The following is a 9030-nucleotide window of genomic DNA, read 5'->3' as shown; positions in this document are numbered from 1 at the left end:
ATTCTTAAGTACCTTCGGAGGACCAAGGAATGGTTTCTAGTCCTCGGTGGGAGTGATGAATTAAGGGTGCGAGGGTATAGTGACACCATTTTTCAGACCAACCGAGACAACTACCAGTCTCAGTCAGGCTGGGTCTTTACCCTAAATGGAGGAGCAGTAACTTGGAAAAGTTCCAAGCAGGAGACCGTTGTGACATCCGCCTAAAATGGATTCGGGTCAACCCAACCCAATTGGAAATTTAATAAACCCTACTCAAGATTACTTGACGCTAATAGGATCAAAACCCATACACTACGATATAAATTGACGTTAATAGCAACATAATATAGTACAACGTTATAACTATAATCAAATTAAATTATGATACCATATTAAAATCAAATCAAAGTATAACGCTCTAATTAAATTAAAAGAATCAAACTTGAATGCTATAATTAAACTTCAAATCAAAGTAGATTGTTATAATCAAATAATAACCTATCTTTTATAAAACTCCCTTTTTATAAACTTTACATTAAATTTTATAAAACTCTATTTTTATAAACTTTACATTAAATTTTATAAAACTCTTATATTAATTATGTAAAAGATGCTTGTGTTAGTGGGAAATTATGAAGACCACCAAAAGCAAAAAGATTATTCTCATGGTCTCCCACTCACACCTCTCATCCACTTTCCTTTCCTTTTTCTCCCAACACATTATTCTCTTCACCACTTAAACCTTATCTATTCTTTCTCTCACTCTCAATCTCGAAATTCATACAAGAAATACTCATATTCCAGCCAAGAACAATCTATTATACTCAAATCTTCATCCCTCTTGAAGCATTCATCAAGGTATGTTGTTAAAAGTTTCAAATTCATACAAGAAACAAATTAAATCCACCAAACTATCTAAAACTCATTTTATGCATAAAACTGATTTTTCTCAGAGTCCCATCAATAAAATAAGAAGTTCTGGAAATTTTCAGAAAATAACTTATTTTTATTGAATTACTATAATTATTGCAATAAAGTAGGGCAATAATTCACATAAAATGCTTTTTGCATACAATAAATTCTGAGAAAATTCTGGGATGACCTATATATTGATTAAACATAATTTATGAAGTTTCATGCATTTATATTACTGTTTACTATTATTTATGATTTTATTGATTAATTAATAATGAAATATATAAAAAAATACTTCCCATAGTCACAAATATCCGACACTTATACAATGGGCTCTATATCATGTTATAAAACTATGGTTTATTTTAGAGAATTTTTGGGAATCATTTATTATTTTTCCCATATTTTGTTGTTGTTTAATCATTAAAGTATTAAATAAATACTAAAACAGTTCAGAAAAATATAAAATGTTTACAGTAATTAATATTATATGAAATAATGATTTCCTAATAATTTCATAATTTTTCAATATTGTTTACTATTTAAAACCATTTTCCTAAGTATTTAAGCATGTAAAAAATGCATTTTCATGATTATTTCATATAAATAATTGTTAAAATCTGTAAATAATTATAATTGGGCAAGTTATTATTTTAATAAGAAATTATTAAAATCTGGCCTAAATTGAAAATATAAATTAATTATGCAAAGTAATTAATTCAATTTAAAATTCATTTAACAAATGAATACCTTAATATTCTAATCAAAATGAGTTATTGTTAATTCATCTAATATAAGAATATGTGTTTAACTATTTGTATTAATACTCCATTCTCGTTTAGCAGTTCCTAAACCAAAACTATTAATTATATTAGGTTCTACGCCATTTTGACCCGAACCGTCTATCGTACGACACACACATTTCGTTTTGGGACTAATGTGAGTAATCTACCCCATATTTTATAATTTTCAATACTTTTGGGGTGTATCATGTGGTTCTAATATGTTCCAACTTCATTTTATTGTTTTATCACAATTGAGACATTGTTGGGACATTTATACGTGAGTCATTAATTGTATAACTATTGTTTGTTTACGCTACATGTACTTGTAGTGCATTACCATTTTTAGTCTAATCTCCATGACTATGCCCGTATTCTTGAGGTACGTTATGGACAATAATAGCGCTATTGGGTTAACCACCCCGCCTTGGGACGCTAAGGTGATTGATCGCACGTGGTTGAGTGTGTTTGATGATTAGATGCTCCATCCTATATATATATATATATATATATATATATATATACATATGTATATATAGGGTGAGGACTTATTGTTGTTGTTATCATTTGTTAATCAATTTTCGATTTATAAACCGTTATCTCAAATACAATTGTTTGCCGACTTCAAAAGAAAACAAATTTCAAATTATAAATGTTTCAACTTCACAATTTTCTCTACTAAAATTAGATTACTCACCAACTCTCGTAGTTGACCTGTTTTTACCCATGATGCAGATTTGAAGAATGAAGTTGATGAAAAATAGGTTGTGCCTTAGAAATCCACAAGACTATTTAAATTTGATGTAATAAATGTTGTTCGTATTTGGATTTGTATTTGTATGTTGTGGATCTTGTTTGCATACTTAGTACTTAATTGAATCTAATCATATTATAACATAGTTGTCATGAGACTTTGAACAATATATCACGCCTTGATCGATTCCGACAAGGATCGGGGTGTGACAACCGTAGCTGATTCAACGTGCGAATCAGAGTACATAGCGGCGAGCGAAGCGTCAAAGGAGGCGATATGGTTGAAGAAATTCATTGGAGACCTTGGAGTTGTACCAGCCATAAAGGAGCCTATTGAGATATTCTGCGATAATGAAGGAGCGGTTGCCTTGACCAAGGAACCGAGGGATCATGGTAGATCGCAACATATCGATAGGAAATATCACTTTATTAGACATCGGGTAGAAGAAGGACTCATCGTAGTGAAGAGGATATCGTCATAGGATAACCCAGCAGATCCCCTTACGAAGGGACTGAGTAGGGTTAAGCACTTGCAGCACGCTAGGAGCATTGGGCTGAAGGACGATATTAGTTAAGATTAGATAGCTTCGAAACATGTAATAGATAAATTGTAATTAACATTTGATGATTAAATAAAGACGTATTATTTATAAGTAAAGTTACTGTCTTGTGTTAATCATTTACCTATTGTTTCACTTTGCATGTTTTCACTTCCTGAATAATAAGATTATTCGAACAGTCCACAGTCTCTCATACTTTGGAAGTAGGTATGAAAGAAGACTGTCATGAATTGGCTTGTAGATTGTCTAAAGTGTATTAGACATAGCAAAAGTTTGCTACAAAGTTCATGAGTGCTTATGAACTAAGATTTGAGCATTGGATTAAACCCGCGCTTGCTGGTATCACTTCATGGAATTTATCACGAGTGATCGCAAGACGATAATATCATATAGTCTTTAAACCTAGATGTATGGTTTATTGTTTGCAAGTTGGTTGTGCATTGATAATGCGTAAACGCATCAGTAACTTGATGTTATAAAACGCATTGTTGTGTACGATTTGATGAGTGAATAGTAAATGCATATAAGTCGAAGTTTATTTGTTCCTTTTATCCTAAGAGGGTAAAAGCGATATTTGGGCCCCTCGATGATTTGGTTTGACTTATGTGTCGGTCCCGATCAGGACTAAATTGATGTGTTCAATTAAGTTCTATGTCAAACGAATAAGATATCGAGAAACAAACTGCTGGACAATGAGTATGACTATGTTCCATGTGATTGTCCGCACGATATCTAGAACAGAGGATTATACGATCCCTTATCTAAAGAACAGGTTACTGATAAGATCAGAGTTCGACAACGTCTTTGAGAGCTACGATTGCTAATCGGATCCTAAAGTCGTACTTGCATTCATAGTTACTAGACTTATCCAAGTGGGAGACTGTTGGATTAGTGTCTAAGCCCATAACTATATTTGGTATGTACTTGACCCGGTTGTGCATGGTCCTTTTGGGTTGCCTTCACCAAAGCAACTTGACAGGATGATTTATGGAGATAGAGAAGTTATTATGGTTCATTAATATATTATATGAATAATATATTAAAAGAGAAATCATATTATTTAATTAATATTAGTCATGAATTAATTATGAATTAATTTGGTGGCTAAAAGATATTAATTAATTAAAGGGGACTGGAACTGTCAACTGTGTGATAGTTAGTTATTGGGCTGAGAATCCTTATGGATTAAGGCATGGCCGAAATTAAGATGGAGTCCATCTTGAATTCGTCCAAGGGGGGCCTAATTCCAGAAGGTTCCTTGGATTGCTTAAGGCCTAAGCTGTCCATTAGGGTTTTGACTGAAACCCTAGCAGCACAAGTATATATAGAACCCTTAGGGCATCAGATTTCGGCCACTGGAAACCCTAGAGAGTTCATAGCCGAAATTGTGATCCCTTCCCCTCTCTCCAATATCATCCTCTTGCTTGTGGTGTTTGTAAGCCATTAGAGGTGTGACACTTGTGACACTAAGCTCTAAGAGTTGAAGATTCAAGCCATTCAAGAAAGGTAATCATCTAGATCTGATCTATTAGGTTAATTTCAAAATATGTATGCTAGATCTAGGGTTCATAAGTCTTAGATGAATTGCATGTACAATAGAGAAACCTAGATCCAAGCTTTAGGGTTTTACATGTGCACATAGGATGTTCTTTTGCTCAAAACCCATCAGTAACTTCACCCAAGGAAGCTAGATCCGAAGTTTGAAGCCATAAACTCGACTGGAATGAGCTGAATGTGAAATGGCTGAAGGAACTCGGCGAGTTGCATAGTCAACTCGACGAGTTGGATGAGGCTTTCCCGCTTTCTGGATTATGGATGAACTCGGCGAGTTAGCAAGGTGACTCGACGAGTTGGTTAAGGTTTTCACGGCATTTGGGACATTGCATGGACTCGATAAGTTGTCTGGAAACTCGGCGAGTCAACTGGGGTTTTCGCGATTCTTTGAGTTCTGAAGGAACTCGACGAGTCAGTAAGCTGCACTCGACGAGTTGGGTCAACATGGACTGTTGACCTTGATTATTGACTTTGACCTTGACAGGGGTTGACCAAGTGTGACTTCTGAGGGTATTTAGTAATTTGGGAATTTATGGATTTGGATCAACGGTGGTTGTATGTGGTTAAGTTTGGAGTCGTGCTTCGGGAGTTGGTCTTTCAGTTCAGTACAGTTCGACATTGTGAGGTGAGTTCTTCTCACTATATCAACAGGATCTAAGGCACCAAGGCCGGCCCTTTATGGTTTGTATCCTGGTTATAAGATTATGCTATGTGATTTGTTAGATCTGTATCCTGGTTATAGGATTATGCTATGTGATCTGTTAGATATGTATCCTAGTTATAGGATGATGCTATGTTAGTGACCGGTTAGGTCGGTATCCTGGTATGTAGGATGATGCTATGATTAGTGATCTGTTAGATCGGTTTGACTGTTTGTATATGCTAGAATTTGTTATCTATGTGTTGATTGGGGGTGGGTTGAGGCGGACATGCTTTGTGTTGTAGGCCAACATACCCAGGCCGGCTCGGATAGACTGCAGGCCATGGGGGAATATCAGTCAGGCCGAAGTCCCGGAGAACGGTCCAGACAGGCTTAAGGCCTAGTAGGGCGGACCAGACATGCTGAAGGTTCTGAGAGTGGGCCAGATAGACTGAAGGCCCGGTGAGGGCGGTCCAGTCATACTGCAGACTCTATATGCATGCTATTTATATGATATTGTTACGGTTTGTATGACGTTGGTATTTTAGGGGAACTCACTAAGCTTCGGGCTTACAATTGTCGATTTTGTTTCAGGTACTTCAGATGATCGCGGGAAGGCAAAGGCGTGATCGTGCACCTCCTTATATTTTTATGATTTGATTCTGGGATACTCTGACATGGAACTATTTTGAAAACAAATTTGTAATAATTATTGGTTTTTAAATGATTTAAAAAGTTTTAAATTGGCATGATTTTTATGGGTGTTACAAGTTGGTATCAGAGCCTTGGTTTGAGTGAATTGGAGGAACACGCGTGTGAATCCAGTCTCAAACTAAGGACAAGATTTTAAAATGATTTTCGAAATACTAAAGGATGATGCAAGTGTACGATCAGTCGGAGCCAATAAGTAGACCCTAAAATACATTACAGATTATTTGATTTTGTGATATGTTAGAACAACATGCTAGTATTAGGCTAGGGATCTTCAGGAATTACATGATAGAATTTCCTGATTATATGATGCCTGATAGCCTAGGGTTTTTCCTAATATGAAATTGACATCATTATTGTAGCTGCTTAGTGTATGCATCATAGTTATACATAATTAAGATCTTATAGCCCGAGAATGTTTGGTTTGGCCTTATTTCCTGTTCTTGTCTGATTAAGGGCTTAGGGTAGGATCATATATTCGAATGTCTATGGGGTCCAGCGTTATGTATGACTAGCATACACGAGTGTTGCAGGGTTGGTGGAAGTTTCATGGATGGGTTGTGCGGGGTTAGTCGACCAATTATGAGATACTTAGCCTTCCTCTAGGAGTGAGGATTGAGCGCTCGCCATGCACATTTATATTGTTAGGGCGTTGTGATGATACTTGAGACAAATATGGGTAGGTGTGGAAGGTAGTATGGGCCCGTACTACTGAAAGCACGGGACCCATACGCGTAGCGAGGAAGTCACAACCCCTATGGCTTTGTTGGGAGTTGGTTCTCCGATTATTGTATGGAATGTCTGATATCTTCCTGGTATATTTTCAGCATGGTGGTTATGAGGCGCTTTGTGACTAGATCCAGATCAGGATCAGAAGATGGCGGTCAGGGTGAGCCAGCAGTGCCCCAGGTCATTGGTCAGATGAGGTCGGATGAGTTGGACGCCAGGATTCGAGTGATCATGCATGATGAGGTTGCTACACTGTTCCGGGCACAACTGTAGGAGATGTTTGGGTCTATCAAGACCACTATGGTGGAGTATTTCGATGAGTGCCATGCAGCTCTTGCTGAGATGGTTGTCACTGCAGCATCTGCACTCGTAGCCGCTACAGGTAGTGGGGCCAGTCGGGCTTTTCAGTACCGGGACTTCGATAACATGAAGCCCCAGACTTTTGATGGGATTAGGACTCGATCGTAGCCATGAGGTGGCTGTCTGACATGGAGGGATGTTTCTTCACGTGCTCATGTCTTGCTGACCAGAAGGTCAGGTGTGCTCTGAACCTACTGAGGTCCGGAGCCAAGGAATTGTGGAGGTTGATGACGGGGTCATATACAGATTATCAGAGAGCTTCGGTTACTTGGGAGCAGTTTAGGGATATGTTTCGCGCTCGCTACATACCACGGTTCGAGTGAGAGCGGCTAGCTTAGGAGTTTTTGGATTTGAGACAGGACGCGGAGTCGGTGACGGAAATCACCTGTATGTTCACTGAGAGGGCGATGTTTTGCCCGGATTTTGCTTTCGAGCAGGCTCAGATGACATGTTATCTGAGCATGCTCAAGACTGACATCCGTCAGTTTGTTGCTACCCAGCGTTGCGATACACTGCTGGAGTTACAGGAGGCCGCTAGGCGGCGTGAGCTTGAGATCGAGTTACAGCTGCGGGAGCAGAGGCAGGCCCTGACGCAGTCACAGCCGGCGCCAAACCGGTCTAAGACCGCTGATTCTAGGTCGGGAGGCCAGCATGGCCGCACTTGTGGCAAGTGCGGGAAGGGTCACTCGGGGGTTTGTAGATCTGGTTGGCGTGCCGCAAATGCGGCAAAGAGGGGCACTTTGCGAGGGATTTCCGCCAGTCAACCCTGGTTCAGGATATGAGGATCTGTTACCACTGCCATCAGGTTGGTCACGTGAAGACCAGCTATCCAGTGCTCACCGCCAAGCCGGCACAGGCTCCCGCACCGACTACAGCGAGGATTACTGACGGGAGTCAGGGTAAAGCAGGGCCCCCGAGGGCTCAGGGACGCGCCTTCTAGATTACAGCCGAGGAGGCCAAGGCAGCACCAGATATGGTTGCTGGTATGTTTCTATCCTTTATCTTACTGATTATATTTGTTTTATGCTTATATGTGTTGTACCATGTTAGGTACATTTTTTGTGAACTCCTTACCTGCTTTGGTACTATTTGACTCCGGGGCGATTCGATCATTTGTCTCTTGATCGTTCAGTAGGGAGTTCGGTCTGCCTGTAGGAGAGCTAGAGTGTCTGTTGCGAGTCTCCATCGCCAACGAACACGGGATTTATGCTTCTTCAGTTATCAGGGCTGCGTTTTGGAGATCTTCGGGGTGTCCTTCCCGATTGATTTGATTCCGATTCCTATGGGGGGAGTATGTGTGATAGTGGGTATGAACTGGCTGAGTCGATTCAATGCCACGATCGAATGTGAGGGTCAGCGTGTGGTAGTTCGAACCCCAAGTGGGGGAGAACTGGTTATCTTCGGTGACGGCACCAGAGTGGGTTCAGGGTTTTGCTCAGCTGCCAGGGCTCGACAGTATATTCAGCACGGGTGTGCGGGTTACCTAGCATATGTGGTGGATACGCGGGTTGGGGATCTGGTTTGGTCTCGGACGTTCCAGTAGTCAGGGAGTTCGCTGACGTGTTTCCGGAGGAGTTACCCGGAGTGCCTCCGGAGAGGCAGGTCGAGTTCAGGATCGACCTTGTGCCAGGTGCGGCCCCTATCGCCAAGGCACCATACCGATTGGCACCACTTGAGATGTAGGAGCTGTCATCTCAGTTACATGAGCTGCTAGGCAAGCACTTCATCCGTCCGAGCAGTTCTCCGTGGGGAGCACCGATTCTTTTCGTGAAGAAGAATGATGGTTCACACCAGATGTGCATCGACTACCGGGAGTTGAACAAGTTGACGGTGAAGAACCGTTATCCACTAGCATGGATCGATGATCTCTTTGACCAGTTACAGGGAGCATCTTGGTTCTCCAAGATTGATTTGAGGTCTGGGTACCATCATGTCAGGGTACGCGAGGAGGACGTGGAGAAGACCGCGTTCCGGACTCGTTATGGACACTACGAGTTCGTGGTGATGCCGTTCGGACTCACCAACATGCCAACTATATTTATGGACC

This window comes from Lactuca virosa, chromosome 4 (genome assembly GCF_052849685.1).
Source record: "Lactuca virosa cultivar CGN04683 chromosome 4, Lactuca_virosa_CGN04683_v6, whole genome shotgun sequence".
NCBI lineage: Eukaryota > Viridiplantae > Streptophyta > Magnoliopsida > Asterales > Asteraceae > Lactuca > Lactuca virosa.
The sequence above is the reverse complement of the archived record's forward strand: the minus strand, read 5'-3'. Positions refer to the sequence as shown.